Raw genomic sequence first — 17,437 nt, forward strand, 5'->3', positions numbered from 1 at the left:
CATAAAATCAGTACCCATCTCTTGGCCGATGCAAAAGTACATTCACTGCCCTCGCGTGGTTCGCTTTTACAACATCTGAGACCACAGACAACATTTTCCTTCTTGGACATTCTCCTCCTACACCCCACATCGGATGGGGGCATAGGATGTACATAGCACCCCCACATCGGACCTTGACTCAGACCTGCCAGTCTCGCTCCACACCAGCCTCATTCCACAGCTTCCACAACGCTCTGCAGACGGCTCCTTCATCGATACCTCCAGCCCTACCACTTCCCAGAGCTCAGACACTCACATCCAAACAAACACCTTCTGAAATCACTCTCCACCTAAATGGCTTCCCCCACAGCACTCGCATTTCTCTCAGGGACACCACTGCTTCCTCAGCCCTTGCTCTTGTGTTTCTCAGACTTGATACGTCACCAAAAGTTTGTTGATTCTTTTTTTTTTTTTGGTCTTTCGTCTTTGGGGCCACACCTGCAGCATATGGAGGTTCCCATGCTAGGGGTCAAATCAGAGCTGTAGCTGCCAGCCTACACCACAGCTCACACAACGCCGGATCCTCAACCTACTAAGCAAGGCCAGGGTTCGAACCCAAGTCCTCGTGGATAACTAGTTGGGTTTGTTAACCACTGAGCCACAATGGGAACTCCTGTTGATTCTTTTTTAACATCTCTGTTAGGTTGTTCTCCCCACTCCCATCCCCCTAAGTAACCCAGGCCCTCAGCACCTCTGCTGGAAGCACGGCTTGAATTCTCAGCTTTGGTCTCTCTACTGAAATCCTCCTTACACACTACTGCCTCACACTACCTTCCTAAACACTGGTTCACTCTCCTACTCAAGAACCTACAGAGGCCTCCCTTGGCCAATCAGAGAAGTTCCAGTTTCTTCATCTTTGCTAATACTTCTCTTACCAGTAGTACATTCCTTTGTTCTAATTAGATTTGTCTCCTTACCCATCTCTGCTCCTCTACCCTATACACACACAGAATCCTTAGTCCCAATAATATGCCTGAAAACAGATACCAAACAGGGCAATGTTCTCTCCCTTATCCTGAAGGGAGGAGTTATTCACACCCATCATCACAAGCAGCAACTCTAATCATGGGGAGGACGAGGGACCTGTGGTGTTAACATGTAAACCTCAGATTCAGGACACAACCTGCTTGTGATTGAGAATCTTTTCCTGACGACCAGTTTACATGTTCGTGAAATCCTTATGGCACGGCTACTGGGCTACAAGTCTCCATGTTGGATCCCGTGAAAAGATACAGATATGAGAAATGCAGGGCCTCTACCCCAGGTAACAGAAAGCCTAAGACAAGAGGTAGTACATGATAATTTATTATAATAGCAAAATAGAAACAGAAAATACCACAAGGGAAGACAGGAGAAATCTAGTGGATGACATGGCTACACGGTAGAACAAATGGAAAAATTTTAGGAACTGATCAGGCTCCACCCACAGATTTTGCTTATTCCTGAAGGGCAGAAACCTGGCATTTGTCTATTTTTTATAGCTTCCTAGAGAGTTTTATTTTTTTTAATTTTTTGTCTTTTTGCCTTTTCTAGGGCCGCTCCAGCGGCATGTGGAAGTTCCTAGGATAGGGGTCCAATCGGAGCCTCAAACAGATCCTCAAGCCACTGAGCAAGGCCAGGGATCAAACCCGCAACCTCATGGTTCCTAGTTGGATTAGTTTCCGCTGCGCCAAGATGGGAACTCCTAGCTTCCTAGAGAGTTTTAATGTGCAGCCAGAAAGGAGAACCTCTGCTATCATAGGTAGGAGTTAAGCCTAATAGCAGTGGTTTTAGCTAGGAGTATAAATCAGAATTATCTAGGGAACTTTTAAACATAAGCCTACAAACCATCACTGCAGAGGTAAATACAGTCTCTGTTGTGAGACTTGGGCTCGTATATTTAAAAAACTCCCAGGTGAGTCTCACACAGATACCATGTTAGGAAACACTGACCGAAAATGTAGGAAAGATTGAAGAATCTGGGAGTTGGGAGAACAGTCCTCGAAATGGATATAAGGATGAGTAATCTATTCTGCATGTACAGAGAAACATCCCAAAAGAAATTCTGTCAAATAACTAAACTTTAAAAGATTGATGAGACCAAGTATTATGAGAGGGGAAACAACTGATATTCTAACATATTGTTGGTAGAAATATAAAAGGGCACAGTCATTCTGGAAAAGAGTTTGACATTTTCTCATAAAGTTAAATGTACTTGTACAGTCCAGCAATCCCACACCTAGGTATTTACCCGAGAGAAATGAAAAGAAGTATCCACGCAAAGAGTTATTATACCTGATGTCCATAGCAGCATTGTTTATAACAGCCGGAAAAGTGGAAATAACTCAAACGTCCATCAACATGTGCATGGGTAACCAGTCTGTGGTATATCCGTACAACAAAAAAGGGCACAAACCACCTCTAAAACAAGATAGATGGATCTCTAAAACATTATGCTATGTAAAATAAGTATGTAAAATGGAGCACATGCTATATATTGACATCTTCACCAAGGTCAAGAATAGGCAAGAGTGGAGTTCCTGTGGTGGCTCATGGTTAACGAATCTGACTAGGAACCATGAGGTTGCAGGTTCGATCCCTGGCCTTGCTCAGTGGGTTAAGCTGTGGTGTAGGTCACAGACGCGGCTTGGATCCCGCGTTGCTGTGGCTGTGGCGTAGGCCGGCGGCTACAGCTCCGATTTGACCCCTAGCATGGGAACCTCCATATGCTGCAGGAGCGGCCCAAGAAATGGCAAAAAGAAAAAAGAAAAAAAAAAAAAAGAATAGGCAAGAGTAATCGATAGTGTTAGAATTCGCCATAGGATGTGGAGTTAACTACAAAGGCATACACAGGGTCTTCTGGAGCTGATGAAAATATTCTATATCTCAATTCAGGTGGTGATAACATGGGTGTGCACAGTTATCAAAAATCAAATTGTAAGCTTAAGATCTGCATGCTTTCTTTTTTTCTTTTCTTTTTTTTTTTTTTTTCAGGGCTGCACCCGTGAGCATGTAGAGGTTCCCAGGCTAGGGGTCGAATGAGAGCTATAGCTACCGGCCTACACCACAGCCACAGCAACACGGGATCCTAGCCGTGTCTGTGACCTAAACCAGAGCACATGGCAACACCAGACCCCCAACCTACTGAGGGAGGCCAGGGATTGAACCTGCATCCTCATGAATCCCAGTCGGATTTGTTAATGACTGAGCCACAAAGGGAACTCTGTATTGCTTTTTTTTTTTTTTTTTTTTTTTGGTCTTTTCTAGGGCTGCTCCTGCAGCATATGGAAGTTCCCAGGCTAGGGGTCTAATCAGAGTGGTAGCCACTGGCCTACGCCAGAGCCACAGCAACAAGAGATCCGTGCGGCGTCTGCAACCTACAACACAGCTCATGGGAACACTGGAGCCTTAACCCACTGATCAAGGCCAGGGATCGAACCCACAACCTCATGGTTCCTAGTCGGATTCGTTAACCACCGTGCCATGAGAGGAACTCCTGTATTGCTTTCTAATGGATTTTAATTTTGTCTGAATTTTGAAAAGTAAAATAAACACCTCACATCATGCACAAAAATAAACTCAAAATCACTTAAAGACTTACATAAAACAAGATATCATAAAACTTCTAGAAGAGAACATAGGCAAAACATACTCTGACATCAACCATACCAATGTTTTCTTAGGTCAGTTTCCCAAGGCAATAGAAATGAAAACAAAAATAAACCAATGAGCCTTAATCAAACTTACAAGCTTTGGCACAGCAAACCAAACCATAAAAACAACAACAACAACAACAACAAAAACCCCCAAAAGATAACCAATGAAATGGGAGAAAACAGTTGCAAACAATGCAACCAACAAGGGCTTAATTACCAAAATATACAAATAACTCATACAACTCAACAGCAAAAAAACAAACAACCCATTTGAAAAATGGGCAGAAGACCTACATAGACATTTCTCCAAAAAAGACATATGGACAACCATGGGCACATGAAGAAATGCTCAATAACACTAATTATCATAGAAATGCAAATCAAAACTACAATGAAGTACCACCTCACACTGGTCTGAATGGCTATCATTAATTAGTCTACAAATAACAAATGCTGGAGAGTGTGGAGAAAAGAGAACCCTCCCACACTATTAGTAGGAAAGTAAATTGGTACAACCACTATGAAAAACATTATGGAGGTACCTCAGAAAACTAAATATAGAACTACCATATGATCCAGTAATCCCACTCCTGGGGATATATCTGGACCAAACCTTCATTCAAAAAGATACATGCACCCCTATGTTCACAAAAGCCAAGACGTGGAAACAATCTAAATGCTCATTGACAGATGAATGGATTAAAAAGATGTGGTACAGGAGTACCCATCATGGCTCAGCAGAAACAAACTGATTGGTATCCATGAGGATACAGGTTTGATCCTTGGCCTCCCTCAGTGGGTTAAGGATCTGGTGTTGCTGTGAGCTGTGGTGTAGGTCGCAGACATGGCTCAGATCTTCTGTTGCTGTGGCTGTGGTGTAGGCTTGCAGCTGCAGCTCTCATTCAACTCCCAGCCTGGGAACTTCCATACACTATGGGTGCAGCCCTTAAAAAAATATATATGTTGTACATATACACAATGGAATACTACTCAGTCATAAAAAAGAACAAGACAATGCCATTTGTAGCAACGTGGATGGAACTAGAGCATCTCATACTAAGTGAAGTAAGTGAGAAAGAGAAAGACAAATACCATATGATATCACTTATATGTGGAAACTAAAACATGGCACAAATGAATCTATCTACAGAACAGAAACAAACTTATGGACATAGAGAACAGACTTATGGTTGCCAAGAAGGGGAGGGAGTGGGATGGACTGGGAGTTTGGGGTTAGTAGACACAAACTATTACATTTAGAATGGATAAGCAATGAGGTCCTGCTGTATAGCATATGGAACTATACCATTTGCTTTTTTTTTTGTTTGTTTTGCTATTTTAGGGCCACACTTCAGGTATATGGAGGTTCCCAGGCTAGGGGTCGAATTGGAGCTACAGCTGCCAGCCTATACCACAGCCACAGCAACATGGGATCCTAGCCAAGTCTTCGACCTGTACCACACTCACGGCAATGCTGGATCCTTAACCCACTGAGCGAGGCCAGGGATAGAACCTGCATCCTCATGGATCCTAGTCAGGTTCGTTAACTGCTGAGCCACAAAGGGAACTCCCTTTTTTTTTCCATTCACTTGTTTTTTTTTGTTTGTTTTTGTCTTTTTAGAGCTGCACTCATGGCATATGGATATTCCCAGGCTAGGGGTTGAACCTGAGCTATAGCTGCCAGCCTACACCACAGCCAGAGCAACTCGAGGTCCGAGCCCCTTCTACTACCTACACTGCAGCCTACAGCAATGCTGGATCCTTAATCCAATGAGCAGGGTCAGGGCTTGAACCCACGTCCTCATGAATATTAGTCAAGTTTGTTACTGCTGAGCCACAACAGGAAACCCTATATCCAATCATTTGTGATAGAACATGGTAGAAGGTAATATGAGGAAAAGAATGTATATATATGTATAACTGGGTCACTTTGCTGTACAGTGAAAGTTGACAGAACATTGTAAATCAACTGTAATAAAAAATGTTAAAATAAAATAAGCAAAAAGAGCATCTAATTAAACCAATCAGATACAAATCCTCTACATTCATTGTCTATTTTTTTTGCAAAACAAATTACCACAAATTTAATGGCTTAAAACAACACCCATTTATTATCTACAGAATTCAGTTCCTTGAAGTTATAAGAACAAGGTCCCCATTGTCCCAGGACAAACTCTCAACTACTAGAGGACCTTATCAGGTTCTAGGCATGAGGCCTCCTCCACCCCAGGGATGGAGGAGTTCCCTTAAATCGAATCCCTCTTACATTCCCAATCTTTTTTTTAAACTGATTTTTATTTTTTCCATTATACTTGATTTACAGTGTTCTGCCAATCTTTTTGATTTCTCCTTCTGAGACAGTTGGGAAAAAACTGCCTGCCTGCTTTTAGAAGGCTCCTATGATTACATTAAGCCCACTTAGATCATATTTCTTTTTGTTAAAGTCAGCTGATTAGGAACCCTACTTACATCTGCAAAATCCCTCTTACCACATAAGGGAACACTATCACACACACGACTGCTCATCACATATTTACAGTCCAGGGATTAGGAGTAAATTTTGGGGTACCATCCTAGAATGCTGCCTCCTACAACACCACATCAAAGCCATATGCTCTCAGGGAGCTCTTTCAGGGTCCCAGTTCTGAAGAAATGGCCAAAAAGCCAAACGTGGTTGGTCCAGCATCAACTTGCTATAACAAGAGACTAAGGACAAAACACAGACACAAGGAAGCAAGGGCCCATTACCTGCTACCCTGTCAATCTGAGTCACAGGGGCATTCACCACCCTCAAACCTTTAGTCATGTTCACAGGCACTGAGAAGCAGCCGGCACCGGAGCTAAAGTTGACAGAAACCAAAAGCCATCCCAACAAACCAACCAAAACCAACAGTAAGGCTGAACTAATACAATCAGGACATTTTATAGATGATTCTGATGATTCACGCATTCAACATCATTTACTGAGGATTTACTATATGTCATTACTCAGCCTCTTGGTGAGAAAAACATGGTAATTATTAAATAAAGCCCTTATCTGGATCTTTATTCAAAAAAATTCTCCTGAAAACATGAGAAGGGAAGGAAAGGGAAAAACTATGAGATAACCGCAAAAATGCAAACACTGAATATTTTATGATACTGAGGGAGAATTACTTTTTAGGGTGGCAATGGTACTGTGATTACGTTTTTTAAAGCACCCTTATATTTTAGTAACACCACTGCAATATTCACAGATGGGATGCTTTGATATCTGGGATTTCCTTCAGAACAAGCCAGGTTTGGGAAAAGGAGTATAAATGCAACCAAGCTGGCCATGACATGACAGTCGCTGAAGCTGCATGATGAGCACATGTATGTAGATTCATTATATTATGAGCGTTACTCCTGTAACTATTTGAAAATTTCTGGAATAAAAAAAGTCCTTGCTCTCCAGAACTTATAACACAAGAGTCAGATAGTTCAACACACAGAACACAAGTAGTTAAACAAAATATACGCAAAGTGCTAGTCGAGCTCTGAGGACAGTGACTGCCCCGGGAGAGGCAGGAGTCAGACCCGATGTCAAGGGAGCGGCTCCCTTGACCAGAGTCTTTAAGGAAGAGTCTTCCCGGCAAAAAGGCAGGCAAGCGGGTACCAAGCCAGTGGATGCGAAGCTGCAAAGCTTCCACACACTCTTCTGAGGACTCACTAGAGGCCACGTTACCTTCTAGAGCCAGACCAGCTGTGCTGGAGCGCCTGCTCCGGAGTCCCTACTGGGAGACTCCAGGCAAGCTACCCGTAATGTCTCTGCCTCAGACGCTTCACCTATAAAACGGGGATTATAACATTACCCACTTACAGGGCTGTTGTCAGGACTCAGTGAGTTAATCTGTGTGCAAAATGCTTAGAAGACAGCAGGTGAGCAATAAATGTTTGCTGTTCTTGACAGAAGCAGTATCCCAGCCCACACCACCACGCATCTAGAAATTCTCATCCAGTTTCTCTTTGTTGCTGTCTTCTTTCAGTTAGACTGTACATGGTAAGTGGGGACTATGTCTATTGATCTCTACAGCCCAGAACCTAGCCTAAGGCCAGGTCCATAATAGCCACCGATCAGGCAACTCTTCTTGCAGGCAGCGGGGTGGGACCACCCAAAGTCTCTGTCTAGCCCCCTCTTTATTCTCCTATGGATCAGACCCTCACTTCCTACAGTTCTTTGGCTTCCTTTAGTTTCCTTCCTTCTTTGCACCTCATCTCTTGGTCTGTCCCACAGATGCTCTCTGGTTCCCTTCCCTGGCAGGTGATCCAATGCTTCCTCCACTTTATCTAAATGGACACTACAACACAATCTGCAACTAATAAAGGGGGGGAGGAGGATGAATCTATAGACATTTGGCCTCATATCTCTTTGTGCGATTAGACACCTCTGGAAAAGAGAAAAGTACGTAAGATGGTAGCCAGAACATAGGTCTCCCCACCTTTAAGGAGATCCTATAGATATATTGGTACAATCAGCTACCATCTCACCTGGGTTTGGAGGGGTGTTCACGAACCACTAGGGAGGAGAGGGAGGCATGATGGGCAGGGAGCTCAGCTTTACATTAATTTTTGCTGTGCACTCTATTTCTTTTTCCTCTACTGGTAGACATTGTCACTTCACCCCAAAAACAGAGAAGAAAAGAGGAAGAGAATATGAAAATCTAGAGCTTTACACCTGAGAAGACACAGACCACAGGTTAAATATAGACTCTAAAGATGAAGTACAAAGGTCAGGTGCAGGTCTCTCTCGAAATCTCAACTCTCTACAGAGTGCCCTCTGCCCTGAGCAGTGACGTGGGGCTAGAATATGATCCTCTGCTCCTCACAATAGGAAGTGCTGGTAGAACATTAACCAACTATCCAGGAGCACAAGGAAATGGAGCCACATGACATTCTTCTCCCTACACATTCTCCCCAAGTTACTTTGAGAATTGGACAATTCAAGGCTGCGTCCCAGTCCTAGGATTTGATGGTTCTTTACCATACAAAAGGTGGCGGAGGGATCACAGAGCAGAAGTGGAACAATGGAAAGGACAGACCAAAAAGAGCTACTTAAGCTTGCTTTGTTTAAAGGTCAAAGTCTTGTGAAGCCTGCCAACTTCCCTTCCCTGCCTGGGCTCTCTATGGGGATGGACCTTGCCCCCTGCCTCATACTTGGAGCCCCATAGAATCCAGAACTCTTCTTGCTTGAAGACTAGAACAACAAAGAAAAAGGGGGACTGGGAACTGGAAGACAAAAACAAGTAGAGTGGCAAACTCTCACTGTGATAGTGTGATTATAAGAAAGTTTAACTGGCTTTCTTGCATGGCTGAGACTAGTTTTGAGAGGAATGCTAGATGAGGTGACCACAATATTTTTAGCAATGAAAGAATTTTTGAATAAATATGTAGCTAACTAGGACGACTACTTAAAAAAATTTTTTATTATAGTTGATTTACAATGTTGTGCCAATTTCTGCTGCACTGCAAAATGACCCCAGTTATATATCTATATACACATTCCCTTTCTTATGTTATCTTTCATCGTGGTCTACCCCAAGACACTGCACAGAGTTCCCTGTGCTGTACGGTAGAATCTCATTTCTTATCCATTCTAAATGTATTAATTTGCATCTACTAACCCCAAACTCTCAGTCCATCCAGCTCTTTCCCCGCTTCTCCTTGGCAACCACAAGTCTGCTCTCCATGTCTGTGAGTCTGTCTCTGTTTTTGTAGATAGGTTCACTTGTGCCATATTTTGTTTTATTTTATTTTTTAAATGCACTGAGTTATGTAAGGTTCTAGCATTTTATCTTTTTTTTTTTTTTTTTTTTTTTTTTTTTTTTGCTTTTTAGGGCCACACCCATGGCATGTGGAGGTTCCCAGGCTGGGGGTCGAATCGGAGCTACAGCACCTTATGCCACAGCCACAGCACCTTACGCCACAGCCACAGCAACGCCAGATCCGAGTCGCATCTGCAACCTATGCCACAGCTCACGGCAATGCCAGATCCTTAACCCACTGAGAGAGGCCAGGGATTGAACCCACAACCTCATGGTTCCTAGTCGGATTCATTTCCACTGCGCCATGACGAGAATTCCCTGTGCCATATTTTAGATTCCACATATAAGTGATATCACATGGTATTTGTCTTTCTCTCTCAAACTTACTTTACTTACGATAATCTCTAGTTGCATCCATGTTGTTGCAAATGGCACTATTTAATTCATTTCTATATATGTATATACATGCCTGAGTAGTCTATTGTATATATATATACTAATCTTTTTAATCCATTCATCTGCCAATGAACATTTAGGCTGCTTCTATGTAGAAAAACTACGTTCAAGGTACCGATATTTATCTGGATATGAAATGCTTGTAAATGTACTCCTAAAACTCATGTGAGTCTCATAACTTTATTGTCTTAACTTACAAAGGACTGAGGAACAGTTTGATATAACCAAGAGTGTGGTTCTATCATACTCTATATATAAGAGGGAAGACTGGGGAAAAAATAGGGGTGTAAATGGTGGCAGAGATGTGTGGATAAGGCAAAAGTAGACCCAAAGAGAAGAGTAATACAAAACAAACAATAAATGCCAGAGATGGAAGCACTGTGTTAATTATGGCTAAAATCAGCTAATAGGCCCCCTTCCCCATCTGAAGCTTTTCGGGTAACACTGTCAGCCAGCCCTGTGCGATCCAGAGTGAAGTGAAGTGGGAATGGAAACGGGCAGAAACAGACAGGAAAGTCTCCCACTTCCATGTAAGCCCAAGAAGGGCTTTATTAACATATACTAGAGAATTAGACTTTGCACATTTGTTGGCTCCTTTACATTAGACAGAGAAATTTGATTAATGTCAATTCTGCAAAGAACCAGCTGTAAAAAAGAACGAGCTGTAAAACTTGCCTGTCACTAAATTAACAAATTAAGGAGCAAGAGTTATTCAAATAAAGTACTTCACGTGTTTGTGTGGTTATTCTCTCTAAAACAACATAATTTCTTAAGAATCCCAAGGCCTCTTTACGGCTTAGTAATTTTACACACCTGTATGAATACTCAAGATAAATGAAAATACATATCCACACAAAACTTGTACAAGAATATTCATAAGTGGGATTATTTATAATAACCAAAGAGTAAAAACTATCAACGTGTCCATCAATTATGAATGGATAAACAAAATGGGTTATGCAGTGGAATATTATCTGGCAATAGAAAATAAATAAAGTACTTTATATGACAGAACATGGATGAATTCTGAAAACATTATGCTAGGTGAAAGAAGCCAGTCATAAAAACCACATATTATATGATTCCATTCATATAAAATATGCAGAATATGCAAATTCATAGAGACAAAAAATAGATTAGTTGCTTTCAGGGGATAAAGAGAGGACATGAGCAGAGGAATGGGAATGAGGAGTGATTGCTAACAGGTATAAGGCTTCTTGTTGGGATGATGAAAATGTTCTAAAGTTGAGTATAGTGATGGTTGCACAATTGTGTGAATACACTGAAAACCACTGAATTATACACTTTAAATGGATAAATTGTAAGGTGTATTAAATATAGGCTGAAAAATCTGGTTTTGGGGGTATTTTTTTAAGGAGATTCTTAAAGCCTGGACAGGGGCTATGTCAGCTGACTGTAATTCAGATTTAGCTAAATTATCTTATAGGCCTATTCAAGCCCAGAGTCAGCTTCTAAAACTGCAAAAATCTGAACGTTGATTTAATTTTTTAAAAAATAACTGACATTAAGATGTTGGACCTCATCTCTGCTCTTTCTCTACAACTCTATACCACTTGTTCAATTGGTTTAAGAAGAAACATATCTGAAATAACAACGGAACTCATTCACTGAGATCACAAGTGTTTACTGAGCATCTATTATGTGACGGATGGCTTTCCAGGCTCCAGGAATTCAACAATGAGACACAAAGTCTCTGCTTAAAAGATGCTTACAATACATTCACCAGGTAGTCTCAAGAAACCTGAGTGCTACAAAAGGGTAAGTGTTGAATACTTCAGGAGCATAATCTGGGGTTGGTGTGTCAGTACGGGAATACGGAAGAAGGAATGCCTCAACCCAGGCATGAATAATAACTAAAATTGATAGAAAAATAGTGAGGCTTGACAGGAGTGTTCTAGGCAGATGGAGTAAGTACAAAGACCCAGATGCAATAGTGAGCAGGGATAATTAAGGAATAAAGCACTTTGATGTGCCTGGAGCATAAACTGCAAGAATTGGGGTTGCATAGCAGGGAGGGCTGATATAGCTGAAGCTGGTGAAGACCGAGACCTTTAAAAATTTTTTTTTTCCCCTTTTTAGGGCCGCATGAGTGGCATATGGAAGTTCCCAGGCTAGGGGTCAAACTGGAACTACAGCTGCTGGGCTATGCCACAGCCATAGCAGCACGGGATCTGAGCAGGGTCCACCTATACCACAGCTCACTGCAATGCTTGATCCTTAACCCACTGAGCAAGGCCAGGGATGGAACCCGCGTCCTCATGGATACTAGTCGGATTTGTTTCTGCTGTGCCACAATGGGAACTCCCCCTTTTAAATTTGTAATGTGACAAAAGACTTGGGAGCCAAGCTGAAGAGATCAAAGTGCATCCTGAGGGAAAGAGAGAACTAAAGGACTTTAGTAATGGGAAAAGAGCTGATCAGAATTTAGTTTTCTAAGATCACTCCAGCTGCACCATGGACATTGAATTAGAGGGGGTGTGGAATTAGATTGGAGGCAGGGAAGGGGGAGAGAAGACGGTTGGTGTGATCTAGAGAAGGACTGGTGGTGTCCGGGGTCAGTATGTGAGGAAGGTTAGAAAAAGGAGTGGACAGGATACAGAGATATTTAGGAGGTAGCACTTTTAAGACCACGTGATTGGCTAGATGAGGGAATGATGAGAGGAGGAGCCTTAGGATGGTGGCTAGGTTTCTGGCAGAGATCACTGTGGGGTACCAGCCACTAAAACAGAAAACTATGTTTTAAAAATCAGGTTTGAAGGTAAGATAAGTTCAGTTGTATAGTCAAAGCAGATCTCCAACAGACAACTGAGATATACAACACGAAGGCAAATGATTATAACCAAAGTCACACAGGGCATGATGAGTAGATGCAGAAAGAGAAGAGTGCTCAGGTCAAGCCTCTAAAGCCAACTGACATTTATGGGATGGACAGATCAGGGGAGGTGGCAAAGAAAACTGCAAAGGAATGGCCGGATTGGTGGAAGCCAACAGAGTGAAGGCCATAGCAGCAGCTCCAGAGGGAGACAGTGGTCAACAGTGGTAAGTGCTCAGTGATATAGGTAAAACAGAGAGAGAGGAGAGTTTAGCATATTTTGGGACTTCACCATTGGAGACCTTGGTTAGAGCAGTTTCAGCTGCACAGAGAACAGGGGGAAAATAAACTCCACAATACTGAGGCATGGATAGGAGATAAGTAACTGGGGATACTGGCTAAGAAACAGGTAGAGGAGAGGGATGGAATGGGGGTTTGGGACTGGCATATACATACTGTGGTATATGGAATGACTGGCCAATGGGGACCAGCCGTGTAGCACAGGGAACTCTACCCAATACTCTGTGATAATCTATATGGGAAAAGAATCTGAGAAAGAATGGATGTGTGTATATGTATAACTGAATCACTCTGCTGTACACTAGAAATTATCACAATATTGTCAATCAACTATATTTCAATAAAACTTTAAAAAATGGAAAAACAAAAACAAAAACAACTGAAGATCAATAGTAGGTTGCCAGGCATGATAATGTGACAAATGCCAACAGAATGATCATTATGGCTCTTGTTGAAGTTTCCCACTTTCTCTTTCTAGTCAAAGTTTACAATAAAAAAATTCACAATTAAAAAGAAAAGCTTCTTCATAAAAAGGAAGAAAGGGATAGGGTAAGAGTCAGCAAAAGAAATAGAGTTCAAAAAGGGATTTTTTTTTAAGATGAGAAAGACCTAAAATGTTTAAGTATTAAAATAGATATGGAGAGTCTGCAGTCTTATAATCTTTCCCTTAAATACCTTCCTTCTTCATATCTGATGTTAGGAGTGAAGCATTTTTTTAAAATGTTTTATTAAAGTAGGAGTTCCCATCATGGCACAGCGGAAACAAATCCAAGTAGGAACCATGAGGTTGCAGGATCCATCCCTGGCCTCACTCAGTGGGTTAAGGATCTGAGCTGTGGTGTATGTTGCAGACGTGGCTCGGATCTGGCGTCGCTATGGCTGTGGTTTAGGCCGGCAGCTATAGCTCCGATTAGACCCGTAGCCTTAGAACCTCCATATGCCGCAGGTGCAGCCCTAAAGAGACTAAAATTAAATTAAATTAAATTAAATGTTTTATTAAAGTATAGTTGATTTACAGTGTTGTGCCAATTTCTGCTGTACAGCAAAGTGACTCATTCATATATATATATATATATATATATATATATATATATATATATATATACATTCCCTTTCTTTTTTTTTCAAATTTTTTTAAACTAATGCCTTTATTTTTATTTATTCATGTATTTTTTGGTCTTTTTGCCATTTCTTGGGCCGCTCCTGCGGCATATGGAGGTTCCCAGGCTAGGGGTCGAATTGGAGCTGTAGCTGCTGGCCTACACCACAGCCACAGCAACATGGGGTCTGAGCCGCGTCTGCGACCTACACTACAGCTCACGGCAACACCGGATCGTTAACCCACTGAGCAAGGGCAGGGATCGAACCCACAACCTCATGGTTCCTAGTCGGATTCATTAACCACTGCACCATGACGGGAACTCCCACATTCCCTTTCTTATATTATTTTCCATCATGTTCTATCCTAAGAGCGTGGATATAGTTCCCTGTGCTGTACAGTAGGACCTCTTTGCTTATCCATTCTTAATGTAATAATTTGCATCTACTAACCCCAAACTCCCAGTCTATTCCATTCCCCACCCCCTTGGCAACCACAAGTCTGTTTTCTAAATCCAGGAGACTGTTTCTGTTTTGTAGATAGGTTCATTTGTGCCATATTTTAGATTCCATGTATAAGTGATATCATGTGATGTTTGTCTTTTTCTGTCCTATTTCACTTTGTATGATAATCTCTAGTTGCATCCGTATTGCTGCAAATGGCATTATTTCATTCTTTTTTATGGTTGAGTTGTATTTCATTGTATATATGTACCACATCTTCTTAATCCCTTCATCTGTCAATGGACATTTAGGTTGTTTCCATGCCTTGGCTATTGTGAATAGTGCTGCTATGAACATGTGGTACATGTATATTTTTGAACTGCAGTTTTATCTGGGTATATGCCCAGAAGTGGGGTTGCTGGATGATATGGTAGTTCTTTTTTTTTTTTTTTTTAAAGTCTTTTTTTTTTTGTCTTTTTGCTATTTCTCGGGTCGCTCCTGCAGCATGTGGAGGTTCCCAGGCTAGGGGTCGAATTGGAACTGTAGCTGCCAGCCTACGCCAGAGCCACAGCAACTCAGGACCTGAGCCGCGTCTGCAACCTACACCACAGCTCACGGCAACACCGGATCCTTAACCCACTGAGCAAGGGCAGGGACCGAACCCGCAACTTCATGGTTCCTAGTCGGATTCGTTAACCACTGCGCCACGACAGGAACTCCTGGTAGTTCTATATTAAGTTTTTCTGAGGAACCTCCATAGTAGTGTTTTCCATAGTAGTTGTACCAATTTACATTCCTACCAACAGTGTAGGAGGGTTCCTTTTTCTCCACACCCTCTCCAGAATTTGTTATTTGTAGACTTATTAGTAATGGCCATTCTGACCAGTGTAAGGTGGTATCTCACTGTAGGTGGTTTTTTTTTTTTTTTTGTCATTTTAGGGTTGCACCTACAGCATATGGAAGTTCCCAGGCTAGGGGTTCAATCAGAGCTGTAACTGATGGCCTATGCTATAGCCACGGCAATGACAGGTCTGTGCCACATCTGCAACCTGCACTACAGCTCACAGCAATGCTGGATCCTTAACCCACTGAGCAAGGCCAGGGACTGAACCGAGTCCTCATGGATATTAGTTGGGTTTGTTACTGCTGAGCCACAACAGGAACTCCTCGTTTTAGTTTTGATTTATAATTTTCTAATAATTAGTGATGTTGAACATCTTTTCATGTGACTACGGCCCATCCATATGTCTTCTTTAGAAAAATGTCTATTTTATTAAGATCCTCTGCCCATTTTTTGATTGGGTTTTTTTGTTGTTGTTGATGAGTTGTATGAACTGTTTGTATATTTTGTAGATTAAGCCCTTGCCAGTTGCACTGTTTGCAACTATTCCATTTCATAGGTTGTCTTTTCAGTTTTTTTGTGGTTTACTTTGCTGTGCAAAAGCTTGTCAGTTTGATTAGGTCTCATTTGTTTATTTTTGTTTTTATTTCTATAGACAAAATAGACTTTAGAAAAAGGTGATAACAAAAGAAAAAGAAGGGTATTATAGAGAGTTCCTATTGTGGCTCGGTGGGTTACAAACCTGACTAATATGCATGAGGAAGCAGGTTCAATCCGTGGCCTCACTCAGTGGGTTAAGGATCCGGTGTCGCCGCGAGCTGTGGTATAGTTCACAGATGCAGCTTGGATCTGGTGTTGCTGTGGCTGTGGCGTAGACCGGAAGCTGTAGCTCTGATTAGACCCCTAGCCTGGGAACCTCCACATGCTGCGGGTGCGGCCCTAAAAAGACAAAGAAAAAAGAAAGAAGAAAAGATAAATGCATCCAAGTGTTCATAGTGGCAGTATTTACAATAGCCAAGATATGGGAGCAACCCAAGTGTCCATCGACAAAAATGGAACAGAAGATGTGGTATATACACTGGAGTATTACTTAACCATTAAAAAAATGAAATTCTGTCATATGCAGCAAGGTGGGTGGTCCCAGAGAATCTTATGCTTAGTGAAATATGTCAGACAAAGACAAATACTACATTATATCACTTATAATGTGGAATCTAAAATTAATACACACAAAGATATATAGCAAAATGGGAACAGACTCACTCATACAGGAAACAGACTGGTGGTCACCAGAGGGGGGATGGAAACTACTCTGTATAAAAGAGATAAGCAACAAGGACATGTTGTATAGCACAGGGAATTATAGCAATTATCTTAAAATAACTTTTAATAGAGTATAATTTGTAAAAATACTGAACATTATGCTGCACACCTGCAACTAATATAATACTATAAATCAACTATTTTTCAATTAAAAAGATCTTATGGCGTTCCCGTTGTGGCTCAGTGGTTAACGAATCTGACTAGGAACCATGAGGTTGCGGGTTTGATCCCTGGCCTTGCTCAGTGGGTTAAGGATCTGGTGTTGCCGTGGGCTGTGGTGTAGGTCGCAGACGCGGCTCAGATCCTGCTGTTGCTGTGGCTCTGGAGTAGGCTGGCGGCTACAGCTCCAATTAGACCCCTAGCCTGCGAACCTCCATATGCTGTGGGAGCAGCCCTAGAAAAGGCAAAAAGACCAAAAAAAAAACCAAAAAAAAAACCAAAAAAAAAAAAAAAAACAAAAAACAAAAGAAAGAAAAAAACTTAAAGTGTGCAAAGAAAATTGAAAGCCATTTGTCTAAGGGTAGGTGGGAACAGACATCTTTCCCATCTCCTAAGTAGGACCTAATTCTGGCCCAGAACCTATCAGAAACCATTTCAGTTCAACTGCTAAATATTTCTGAGAAGTAACTTACTTCCTATTCTGCTAAATTCTCCCACCTCCTAGAGTTCCTCTCTGTCTCAGGCC

General features: G+C 41.7%; 1 protein-coding gene across 10 annotated transcripts in view; it reads right to left on the reverse strand.

Annotated features, from left to right (window-relative positions):
• DMAC2 (distal membrane arm assembly component 2) overlaps positions 1–17,437 on the reverse strand; it is a 159,776-nt gene that overhangs the window by 57,036 nt on the left and 85,303 nt on the right. The gene's annotated exons all lie outside the window — the stretch shown is intronic.

The sequence above is a fragment of the Sus scrofa genome, chromosome 6, assembly GCF_054392235.1.
Source record: "Sus scrofa isolate SSC_HxYL_T2T_F1_AM1 chromosome 6, Sscrofa_HxYL_maternal_Yorkshire_Landrace_v2.0, whole genome shotgun sequence".
Classification (NCBI taxonomy): domain Eukaryota; kingdom Metazoa; phylum Chordata; class Mammalia; order Artiodactyla; family Suidae; genus Sus; species Sus scrofa.